The sequence below is a fragment of the Apteryx rowi genome, unplaced genomic scaffold, assembly GCF_003343035.1.
Source record: "Apteryx rowi isolate R43461 unplaced genomic scaffold, aptRow1 scaffold_457, whole genome shotgun sequence".
Lineage (NCBI taxonomy): Eukaryota > Metazoa > Chordata > Aves > Apterygiformes > Apterygidae > Apteryx > Apteryx rowi.
This window is the reverse complement of record NW_020450713.1, coordinates 657,408-670,314: the sequence shown is the minus strand read 5'-3', so window position 1 is coordinate 670,314 and position 12,907 is coordinate 657,408. Positions and strand designations below refer to the sequence as shown.

Genomic DNA, 12,907 nt, shown 5'->3' with positions numbered 1-12,907 from the left:
CCTCTGAGCTCTGCCATTCAGCCAGTTCTCAATCCACCTCCCTGTCCACTCATCTAACCCACACTTCCTGAGCTTGTCTATGAGGATGTTATGGGAGACAGTGTCAAAAGCCTTGCTGAAGTCAAGGTAGACAAMATCCACTGCTCTCCCCTCATCTACCCAGSTAGTCATTCCATCATAGAAGGCTATCAGATTGGTTAAGCTAACACAACATTAATGCTAACACAACAGCCAGGCAGGTTCTTCCTGCTTTCAGGCTTTGCACTGATCTTCAGGAACACYGATTCCTTCACCAACTGGTAGACATGAATGTCAGTAAACTGTCCTGAGCCCACCATTGTATGCATAAGCAGACAAGAACACCCCCTTCCAGCTCGTAACCTCACAAGCYGACCTCCTGTTGCACAAAATACTGCTCAATGTGACACACCTGTGCAAGGCACAAGCTTCTGAACTCAGTGACAGTAAAAGAAAAAAATGGGGCGGGGGGCATAAATCTATGATACTTCCTTTCCACATGTTATAGCAGAAAAAGAGCTCTCCATAAAAGGAAGCAGTGTACACACATAATGTAAGAGAGGCCAGCTGTCACCCTGGCCATCTCCACAGCTTCTGCCATTCTGCTATTTAGCACTTTAGCACATGGGTGCTGCCACTGAAAGAAATGCTTCAGAGTAAAGAGCAAGGGAAGAATAATCCAGGACTTTTAATAACTTTTGTTCTATAAAAACTAAGAAGTTGTTTTAAAAAGTCACTTTCCATTCTTCAATTCACAGCATATTTTAACTAGCTTTTAAATCCAGCTAACATTCCTGCTCTTTATCCAAGTAATTCAAACAACCAGCAAGCTGGACTTCATACCTGAACTGCTCAGTACTCCTTTTAACATAGGGTTAATGTGTCCCAGCAAACCAACTGCTTAGAGAACATAGAAACTACAGAGACACTGAAAATCCCTGTGCAGCTATAACGGTTCCACTCCATACAAGTCCCCCAAATTCCTTGGAAAAATGCCTCTAGCTTGCAACTGTAATGAAAGGTGAGTGTACCCATGCACAATTCAACTGACCAGCTAACAAATGATAGACTTCTGTAAGTGGAAAAAAAAGGAAAGCCAGATGTTTTAGTTAACCATGGAAAACCCAGGCTACGACCACAAAAATGCATGAACACAGTTATTCATAACACCATAAGAATGTTTTGCTATGTTGTTCTCCACTAATGGTTTGGATTTTGAGGTTGTATATCACTACTCACAAGGTCTCCTGATGAAGGTGGAGCCAAATACCAGCAATGGTCCTTTTGTGCTTGTGTYGGCTTTAAAACAAACAAACAAACAGTTGTAGGCCGTGTGAATGTACTACAATCATATACTAGCATTACAGAACTTCAATTTCTTCCACAATTTTGAGGTATCTTTAAAGCATTGCTATTCTGCTTCTGTGGACTATTACAGTGCTACATGGATGCTGACAGAAAACTGGCTAGAGAGAGAATCTATCAGCATTGCTATAGAAGGGCCAGTTTTGAAATGCAGCAACAAGTCGAGAATCACTCAGTCTGCTCCTCTGCAGGGTAACTGAGACTCAATTCACAGGAAGATTTTCAGAAGTCTTTCATAAATAGGTTCCCAGCTTCTTCAAAGGCACAAGTAGGAAGAGGGAGTCACCCTTCCTTCTCAGCACTAAAGTGAACATTCAGACATTATTTTGTATTATCAGGTAAGAAATCACTGTTGAGAAGTTATTCTCAGTCTGACAGCTAATCAAGGAAATTCACCCCAAGGAACTGAACACATTAATTTCTCCAGAAATCATGAAGCACACCTAGCCAGTTGCCTCTAAATACAGGAGTCCAGTTATGCAGCAACCCATACTAACAGTGTACATAGTCTAACTAATGCTTGAAGCTTGCCTCCAAAGGCATCACTGCCTTAAGTGCCAGCTTGTGCTGGTTTACACTGCTTGTTGAACAATGCCTTCAGAGCATACTACCATAGTGTTTTCTTTACATTAAAAACCACAGAACATAGAAATATATGTCAAAGATAGACTTTGAAAAGGTAAAAATGTAGTTTCTACTAGTCACAGCTTTTAAACAACTGCACATTGACAAAAGAGAAGACCTCAGGACACAGCAGGGGTGTGTTTGCTGAATATTTTGTTCACAGAGTTACCACAAAAAATTTAAAAGGCCTCCAGAAAACCTAGCCAGAAACGCATACCACAAGCATAGTCATTCCACTAACAAAGCAGCCTTTAGGGTGGTTTTGTTTATGCACTGCTTAAGCTGTTAAAAGCATTCAGAGGTACCCCACCTATAAGAAAGCACATTCCTAAAGGTTCACAGAAAGAAAAAAGTCCTCTCTCTCACTGAACATCTCTAAAACTGTAACAGACTGCTTCCTAACATCTTTCATATAATCCTGTTTGTGTTTCTGCAATTCAGACAGACATCCACAAAGCCTGTGGATGTCTGTAAAAACTGTGCATGGGCTTTAACTCCCTCCTCATCCTAATCCTTCAAATTTGAYGAATATCAGCATTTTCTCCACAGAAACCCAAAGCCAATTTATAACAGTAAGGCTTAAGGACCAACAGTTATAGTGCTATGAAGTGAACATTATAGGAGAGTCCAAGCGTTGTTTACTTATATTTTAACTTTTGTAACTTTACTTTACAATGCAAGTAAAGAAAAGATGAAAAGGACAAAGCCTGGACAGGTGAATATTCTCACAAGTGATAAAAATTTTTTAGCTATGAAGTCTTTTCTTTAAAATATAGTTTTCTAAAAAGTAAAAACAGGAGTAATACAAGTTATATCAACTAAGGTACAGGAGCACATTAGAAATACCAGCGATGCCGATTCTAAAGCACAGAGATCTCCGAGGTAGCACCAGCCCAAACTGGTAAGGCTGGATGTTGCTGTCCAAGTGCAAGCACATCGCTTCTGGCCCTGAGCTAGACGGCATGAAACCAGCTCAGGTCTCTTCTGCATCCACAGCACATCTATGTGCAATGCAGATAATCCTCCTATGATGATCAGGACAGGGTCGACTATTACGCACAAGAAAAATGCCAACAACACTTCATTGAACAAGACAAAGCATAGCCAAGCAGCATGTGTAATCCTGACCTGAAGTGTTCTACCTGATTAGGTACTGGGAGCCTACTAAGCAAAATAAAAAAAAGTAAATTCCTAGTTCTTATTTCAATCTACCAGCTTCATATAATGAAACATTTTCTTTAGCAAGGCAAAAAAAGACAGACCATACAACTCCTGTTCAGTTGAGACTAGCACATAGTTAGAAGTCCATACACTGTTACATTATAACTAATGGTTGTTAAAATAGGGACATCGCAAAAAAGCAATGGAGGATTATTAGGGTTTTTTTGGTTTTTTTTTTTTAAATCCTCCAAAGACTTCTACTGGATTGTCAAGCATGATAATGAGACAGGCCCCCCGGGTTCCATACAGGAACCTTAAAACACAGTGTGAAACTGTCCCAAAGAGATTATGGAGCAAGCAGACACGACACAAGGAATAGAAGGGAACAAACCAGCATGAATAGAAGCAACTTGCCCAGGATCACTGATCCAAGGACGAAAACCTGTGTCAAATCAATGATTCTACTGAAGTCAACTGGAATTTTGTCCCTGACTTAGAGCATGGACTGGATTTCACCAGCTCAGGTGTCCTAATCTGGCTTTTGACTACATCACACTGCTTTTCAATTCCCACATTTAAAACTTTAAAATGATACTCGACAGAGCACATTTAAAGGGAAGAATTGTGCACTGAAACATGATCTCGGGAGGAGATACTGGATCAGATTCAGAGCAGGCATAAGCAGATGCAGGACTGGAGTAATTGTTCATGCTTCCAGTGGGGCTGAACTCAAAGCACTGTTTGCAAATGTTATATAACACCAATAATCTCACTTAGGGGGTTACAGCTATGCTTGCTTCTACGCAAATTAAAGAAAAATAATCAGGAAAACYATATGCTCGCATTATTGCATTTTTACCTTGCCATAAACACTACTGTCAAAAGTCAGCTTGCTTCCCAGTTTTATTCTCAATAAAAGCCTACCTGAGAACTTATTAATACTGGCTATATAAATTAGTATAACCTCGTTGTTTTTTAAGCCTTTCCTTATTCCTTCACCACTCTGAAAGTTTGGGTTTAATTTCTTCCCTTCCTGTACTTTTGCTGCACGATGGCTACTGTTTTCCAGAAACATGTCCTACACATAAAACTGTAGGTGTGTGTTTGGGGAGACTTTGAAAGCTGAGCTACTTCTATTCAGGAATACAGCACAGACTGGATTTCAGATTTGAAAACTCAGACCACAGAAATATCAGAGCAAGGGTTTGTCTGCAGGATTCCTATTCACTTTTCCCTTTAGCACATACTATCACAACACAAAATTGAAGTGATCCTCTTTTCACAAACACCTTTATCTACACTGCAACCCAGACTAAATGCCAAACTGTGGCAAGTTTTCCAAGCAAAACATAGGAAAGAAAAACCTATGTCATYCTAAATGAAGACCATTTAGGCATCTCTGCAGCTAAGCTGTATTGGGAAGATCGCAAATACAAGCCAGAATGAATTAGAGGAAACGCATCCAAGTTTTCAGCGCTTCTGAAGTAATTGACATTTACTGGCCAAAGAACAGAAGACCTAAGTTAAGAAGGAAGCAGCTACAATCTTGGACAGCAGGAGAAGTAACAGCTATGACTCAGGCATGCTATATACAAAAACAGATTAAAACATATTTGACACATGTCTATAAAATTATCAGCTAACACTAAAATCACCATTTGACTTCAGCAATATGTTTACATGAGAAACAATACGGCACTATTCACAGGCTGCTCGATAAATTTCCCTAAAATAACATATATGCCACTGCTTGGACTAATCTTGCAGTTGTTCCTCAGTTTTTACACAGAAGTTGTTTCTTATGGTTGTTTGGTTTTCCTGCAAACGCATTTTTTCTCGCTATATATGTGCTGAGATCATAATGGGTAACGTGGAAGTATCTGCATGTGTAGAATTTTTATTTTTTTATAAAGAAAATGACAGAAAACTGAAGCTTTGATGATTGTCATTTGAGAAAACGTTGTCACRCTGAAGCATTATTTTTTAACTGTCACTGTTCTTTACCTTCACATGCTGGCTAAAATTAAAAATGGAAGTGACAATCAATACAAGGAAGGCTGTTTTTTTTAACACCGTCAATTTTAAGCCAGAACAGAAGCAGGAAGTACAGGAAGTTTCACAGGAAAGCTAGTCAGTTTAATTTTATTGATGGAAACTACTCCAAAATTCCTTTTAATATTTGAATACAGAGCACACGTGAACCTCTAAAAATTAAGGTTCATATGCAACAAAAGCAGAGCTACATGTGAATCAGTGCTTATTACAATCAAACTGAACTTTAGCCATTAACACATCAAGTTCACCACACAGTGTTCCTGGAATGAAGTTCCACTTAAATAAAACCATAAACATTAGTTTGTCACGATAGTGTCTATGCACTCTGAGTTTTAAAAAAGCCACTTGGGGCTATATTAAAAATTAATGCTGAATTATCCATCAGTACCCATGAGGAGTTTAACTAGTACACGCAGAAACACTTGAAAAGCTATTTTTCAAAGCATATGCTTTTCACTTATACACCTAGAGATACTGTAGTCCTAATGACCACTCCTGGACCAGGGTGGCTGGGGGTGGAAGTCAGCCACACACTGGAAAACTGAACTTAGCCCTCTGCTCATGCCCTTCTCAGCACCCGACTGCCTTTGCTGTGCCCCCAGGCCTTACTGCACAGGACAGCCACTCTCCAGAAGTTTTAACTGCTATGAATTTCACATAATGAAATTATTGTACGATTGCATTGTTGAAGCTTACCGCTAATTCCAAACAAGGGCTTAAGAGTTACAGGTTAGGCACATATATACAAAAGGTGGGTTAAAAATTAAAGGAAAGAGTTCTCATGTTTAAGTCATTTGTTTGAGTTGGTGTATTTTTTGGCATAAGGCTAAATAAGGAGGGTAAAAGCAACAAAAAAGGCATAAAGATGATGCTGGAACACATCCAAATTTTCAATGCTTCTAAAGTAATTGACATTTACTGGGCAAAGAAGAGAAGATTTAAGGTAATCTCTGCTGAAACAAAAGTTTTAAATTTTTCTTAATTATTAATTAATTCTATTTTTTAAGGCAAGACTCTGACTTTCTTAATCACCTAAAGTACTCCTCAATCTATGAGCTATCACATCATGAATAAGATTATCAATACACATATATTTTACAAAACAAATACAATGCAAAAAACGAACTCACTGGACTGCCCTGTGAATGCCAACAGCGATGGCAGCACAAGCCTGAACCACGACACACACGCCAGTCTTTCGGAGCAGCTTTGACATGCAGTATTTCCTGAGACTCTTTGAATTAGGCACGCTTTGCGCTGCCTACCCAGCCAACAAAAGAGGGAGACAAGAACTGCCAGGTGCTCCTTCGCAGGCACCACGGGCGTGCAGAGCTGAAAAGTGCTGGGCGCCCATCACCTCCTGCCTGGCCCTGACCCAGGCGCTGGGGCTGGTGTACCTGCCAAGGAGCAAAATATCCACCTGCTAGCATGGATAAGCAGCCAGCTTCCACCTTTGCTTCAAGCATTACACATTGGAGTGCAGTTCTTCCCTCTTAAAGGTGTTGCTTCCAACACAACATATTAACTTCTTTTCCCTGTGCCCCTACTTTGATTCTGGTTTCTTTAAAATAAGGATGTATTKTTTGAGGTTTCTCACAGGCAATCATAACATTTGCTTTGTCAGCAATAATGTCACTAGTGGTAAAAAAAAAAATTATTTGCACTGCACTCACAGCCATTCAGACTGACTCCTCAGACCAGGGCCCTTGGGTCAGTGCTCCCTCTTGGATGCAGGGAGGCCCCCCCAGAAGCCCAAGGCAAGAGGTCACCAAACAGTCAGTCAATTTGCAACACAAAGTCCCATCACAGACCAAACTCTGGTTAGGAGACAAACAGCTAGTGCGAGAATAAGGGCTCAATTTTCATAATAACAGGCTGCCTCCCACATCCTTGTCTTTTAAAATGTTTTAGTCTTATGAACCCAAAGGAAGGCTGCAGGAGGGAGAGATGAAAGGCAGTAACATGAGCAGATGACACTTTTTGATGTAAAGCAGTATCGGACAGGACTGTGAGGAATTTCCAAAGAGAGTTAAGCGGTGTGGATGGACAAGGAATATAATGCAAAAGGCGTTCAGTATTAAAAAATGCAAAGTAGTATACTTTGAAAATAAACTTTTATACTAGTTATAAAACCGCATGGGATTTTTAATTAACTCTATAAGGGGCTTGGAATGGTTTATCAAAACTCTGCTCAAGACGCAGCTGTAGTTGAAAACAAAGAACAAAAAGCTTCCTCCATCACCACCACAGAACCACAGACACAATAAAAAAATAACATTTGTTTATTAAGTGTCTTCTAAAAGACAATGCTGCRGACTCCTCTAGAATACCATGCTGTGCTAGTTGCCCCACAAGATGTTGCTAAACTAGCCAGGCTTTAGGAAAGAGGTAGTAGGTCTGACCCTGGGAATGGAAATACTCTCAAAGAGAGACTGTTTTCCTGAACAATCCCAATCTTTTGAAATACACTGAGAATATGACAAAACAGCAAATGGTTTGGAAAAGATAGTCTCACCATTTTTGTTTGCATTATGCAGGACAGGAAAAACAAGCAGATATACAAAATAAAACACTAGGAAATTCAAAACGATAAGATATATATATATGAATATTATAACATATATTATACTTATATATTACACTTTTTTATATATATAAAATAGTAAGCCTTTCAATTCAATGCCCCAGGCTCTTTCAGAACAGCCATAGGCCTGTCTTTCTCAGGACTTCATGCAGGTGGCTGTGGACTTTTACCCAGCCTGACACAAAGAACATGCATTTGCAAAGSAAGGACGCGAAAGTGAGACTTGCAGCCCGAGCCCAGAGGGTGCACCTGTGCCATGACGAGGGGCTGTGCCGGCACCAGGCAAGGCAATGGGAAACCACGCGTGACAACAGTAAGAGATCAGGTACCTGGCTTCTACCGCACACTGCACCACACTGCCTTCAACATTTCACTGCAGACAGCATCCTAGAAGGGAAGGAAAGAAAAAAGAAAAGGGAAAAAAAGCACCGAAAATGAGAACATCAGCACATGCCTGCAATCACACCCCCTGTGAGGGCCTGAGACACTTACAGAGCCCAAGCCAAACACGCTGCTGCCCTAAGGTGCCTGCTTAGTCCTCTCCTGAAACAGGGCAGAATTTGCTCTTGCCGTCGCAGTGGCAGTGCAAGGGCCGTTTATGCAGCAGTTCTGCAGCGGCAGTGTTTGCACGGGAAGCAGATGGAACTGGGGTCACTTGCTCCCTTGTCTGAGGGTGTTCACATTTTGTCCTCCCAGAGGAAAGCCATAGCCACCAGCCTTCAGCGGAAGCTAAGCACTAACACTTCTACAATTCAGACAAGTCATTTTGTGGAGGCAGAGCTCCACGAGGGAAGCTTAATAGGCATAGGCAGTATTATAACAGGCAACATTTTGTTAGCTCTGCACTAGTATACTGACCCAATTTGAAGGATAAGTTTAAAAAAAAAAAACAGATAATTTTCCCTAACTGCACCTTCTGGTACATTTTACTCAATGAAAAGAAAACTGAAAAATCTAAAAAAGGGGTTTCATTTATTCATGAGCAGACTCACTGAAATCATAATCTAGTACCCTAACTGCTCACAAGATTTATCTACTGATACAACTGCACTGCAATACAAATAAAAATATCCACATAAAGGAGGGCTGCAGAGTACTAAAAATTAAGAGTTTTAATTAAGTTATACATTTGTGCATCATTGCCCTCTCTATTAAAGTTTAGAAAATTGAACACAACATGCTATTACACATCATGTGCTATTATTCACATAAGTGTCTAAATTGCCGAGCTTGGGAGATACCAGTTATGTGCTTACTAAAAAACCATTTAATTCATCATATAATATACAGACTTCTTTTGAGACTGAAATAAGAAACATGAAAGCAGCCTCTGAATAGCAAGTTTCAATCAGAAATTATTTCTGCTGCCATAAAGCCAGTTTTTCCATCCAGAATTTGGTTTCCCACTCACACTGAGCCACAGCAGGGGCTGGACAAGAGTTTCTGAAGTCTGATTCTTGCACTTTACATTCACCTTCTTTAAAAAAGAAAAAAGGTGTGCTGAGTACAATCTGCCAGAGGAGTTCACAGCTCCCTGGTACAAAATTGCTGATACAAACCAATGGCAAGAACAAAGTTAAAGGATCTGAATAAATCAAGTTTAGTCTCAATGTTTAGATCAGAAACTCTCGCCGGGGGTGGGGGGGGGAAGACAAACACCTGCGCTGAATGAACCAGCAACACAGGAGTGGTTATTTTAGGAGTAGAGGATATCCTCAGATGTGCAAAGAGGAATCAGGTGTGGGGGACAGTCAACTTCCCATTGCCAGCAGATGCTGTGCAAGCCTTCAGCACAGCCTGCTCACCCATTAAGGAAGGGGCTGCACAGCTGTCAATCATACAGCTCTATCAACCCCTGCTGCTCTCTCACACTCAGGCATCACTTCTATATTTTCTTTTCTATCCTTTTTGCCTTGTGCCTAACTGATGACCAGCTTCACCAGCCCTGGAATTTCTTCAGCTTCATGCTCCCCTCGTACTCCACGTACCTAACAACAGGCTTCGGCTGGGGCAGCATGGCAAGCCCTGAGCAGGGCCGCTGGCGGCCAGGGGCCACGAGCCCCTGCTAGCAACTGCAACAGGCCTCACCCAGCCCAGCTGCTTGCGCCTGCGCCATCCCTTCCTGTACCAGCCACCTTTGTTAGCAGGGCAGGAACAGTTTTCAACAAAAACTCCTCAGACCTCAATTCAAGGTTTTACCAGCTTAGCTTCTCGGAAGCCATTTAATGTAAGAAACAGGTTTCTTAACGCTCCTGCCCTTCCCCTCAAGGCACCAGGAAGAGAGATGAAAACTTCCCCTCAAAATTTTGAAGTATTTAAAAGAAATATATATATATATACACACACACACATATATTTTTTAAAGAGGCTAAAATGTTTTTAAAAGTTCCTGAAGTGTGGTTTGTTTTGTGTGAAGGTTTGTATTTTATCATAAAAACCCCAGCTGTTAAGTGTCCAGTGTTGCATTCTTCATCTCATTGTCTTCAACAGTAATTCACATTAACCACAATGTATCTTTTATCTTAACATTGGATAAGAATTTTTGAAATACTAACTTATAAAATTTCTATTTAAAAAAAATATTATCTTCAAGTCAGAGACTTGTCCTGCTCCACAGCCAGCTCTTACAAACAAAGATGAAGCACACTGATTTTGTAATGGTAAGAGATAGCATTGAGTTCATTGCCATCTGTAGGTAACTAAATATATACATATATGTATATTGAGTTACTTTTACATACATACATATAAGAGTAACTAAAGTTACATATGTAGGTACACATAATGTATATTTACAGATGTATACATAGTGTGTGTGTATATAGATATATGAATATATATAAAGAGCGCACAGGAGTTTCCTATCATACTAAATTACTTTCCACAATGTCCCTTCCTCCTGGCTCCCCAGTTGCCAGGCAACTGTTTATGCTAGGTTTGCAGGGAAAGGTGGAAGTGGATGACATGAATTGTACCACTTTTGACATTGCCACTCACAGCTGTAGTGTTGACCCTGTTTTACTCTAGTGAGACACCAGTTATTCTTCATTTTACTTCTTCCTACATTCTTATTGCTTGCTCTCAGTGATGTAGACTTGAAGCTCTTGAAAAAGAGCATGAATCTAAAACTACATATTACATTCAACCTGAATGTGGGCTTTGAAGGTTTCTGAGTCAGCCTTCTTTTGGCATCGCCAGCTAACTTTTGGAGCAGCTAACAGCAGCACTGTTCTTGTATCTTTGCAGACGAGATGACTGCTTCTACAGCTAGTCTGCAAACCTGCTCTTTACAACCTACCCCAGCGTCTCTAGTTACTGCCTTAAACTTGGTAGCAGAGAAGGAAAAAAAAATAGCCTGGAAAGAAATGGAACAGCAAAAGATAACTAAAYATTTCCCTTCAAAATTGTTCCCTTTTGTTTGTTTTGACTTGTCTTACTGTAAGTTAATTTCAAATTAAGAGTGCAGGTTTTGAGCAAAAAAACCCTGAACTTCTACATTAAGGAAAGGAAAGAGATCGGAACAGAATGTCTTGACATTTTCGAAGAGCTGAACAGGAAATTCGGAAAAAGCAATCCTTAGCCACAAACGTTTTTTGGTTTTCATTTAAATGCACTGAAGCATCAGAGCTTTGACAGAAATTGTAACTGGGCATACTTCAGGCAATCAGGTAAGTTAAAAGACAAAAAAGAAAAAAGCTCTTTCAAGTCRAAAGAATTTAGAAACTTACATTTTCAAGAAAGTCTCCTCATTTCAACTCAAAAAGCCCCAACCCAGCGCAGAGTACCAGGAGACGGCTCTCCAGAACAGCACGGCCTCGAGTTGCAAAGGAGCTGCAGGGCTTTACTTCCCTCGCTGGCTGAAGCACCCTCTGATGGGAGAAGAGAATGATTTAATACTTTAGCAGATTAAACCTGGGTATAGACAACTTTTCCCTCTTCAGCTCTTTCTGGTTTTCATGGTAGTGATAAGGCCAGGTTGCTAAAAGGTGGTGAATGCAGCTAAAGGTACTTTGGAAAAACACTAAAAACAAACAAACAAAAAACCCCACACAGCAACAGGAGCTAGGAGCCTAACCTAACTGGACACTTTTGTGAATCCTGCCAGGAACTCAATGCCTATTATAATGTGGCTACTGTGACAAGGTAAAAGAGAAAAGCCCCCAAATATTTGCTATTCAAGCCCGCGTCAGCGCAGGCTGCCAGGTTGCTATTGTCATTGTTTATGATTTTTTAAACAATCTCTTAGATAGTCTTCCAAAGAAAAGCAGTGACACAAGTAAACAAAAGTAGTAGCAGACAACATAAAATGTCATGGCCTGGCAGTGACTCAGGGTCATTTAAGTGTTTTCCTGTCTTAAGTATTYACAGTAAAAGAAGAGCTGAACTGCAAGTAAATGAACAACCAGCCAGCTGAATTTCAGTCTGTCAGTTCCTTATGTCTAGCAGCCTCCACGGATGTGCATACCAACACATTTGCTATCTTCTARGTGACCAAACGTTAACTTGCAGCTGGYGCTAATAATACAAAGGCTAACAACTGTGGCATTTACAGCTTCCCACTGAAAGCCAAAAATGAAGGCAGTTTAATAGACAAAACCACCACACAGCTTACCGTGGAAAGGGAACACGGCACCTGGCTGCACGGGACATGTCCGCAGCCACAGGGGAACAGAAAGAGGAGCTCAGGCCTCCTTCACACCTTCGAAAGATTGCAAAGCCTTCAAAGGGGAGAAATCTCCACAGGTGCTGCAGAAGTTGATGCCTTAGAAACACCTATATTTCAAATCCCATTATGGCTCACTAAGAAAAGAATGATGCTTAACTATTTTGCTATTAACCGCACAACTTTATTCAAGCCATCTCCCTCCACTTTTCCCCCAGAATGCATTAGCAGTTACCAAAAAATTTAATATATGCAGGAATCCTTACATAAACTAGACATTAGAGCATGTCTTAAATTCCCCAGCGCTGCCAGTGTGCACAGATCCTTTCATGAATAAACAGAACATGGTTATGCAGGGCACTGAAGACAGGCACCTTCATAGCATAAACCAGTGATATTATATCCCTTTGAACTTCCACACATGTACGCTGATGCTT

General features: G+C 40.5%; 1 protein-coding gene across 12 annotated transcripts in view; it reads right to left on the bottom strand.

The window, feature by feature from the left end:
- Nucleotides 1-12,545, bottom strand: part of LOC112971787 (amyloid-beta A4 precursor protein-binding family B member 2-like) — an 82,096-nt gene extending 69,551 nt beyond the window's left edge. For 5 of the 12 annotated variants that reach the window (XR_003255460.1, XR_003255462.1, XR_003255459.1 and 2 more), the window contains exons 1-3: nucleotides 12,420-12,545; nucleotides 11,536-11,676; nucleotides 8,137-8,194 (exon numbers count right to left, since the gene is read on the bottom strand). The gene's annotated coding sequence lies outside the window, so the exon portion shown is untranslated. The remainder of the gene's footprint in view (nucleotides 1-8,136; nucleotides 8,195-11,535; nucleotides 11,677-12,419) is intronic. The other 7 variants (XM_026077524.1, XM_026077525.1, XM_026077526.1 and 4 more) reach the window with 3 other exon arrangements.
- Nucleotides 12,546-12,907: the final 362 nt, after the last annotated feature.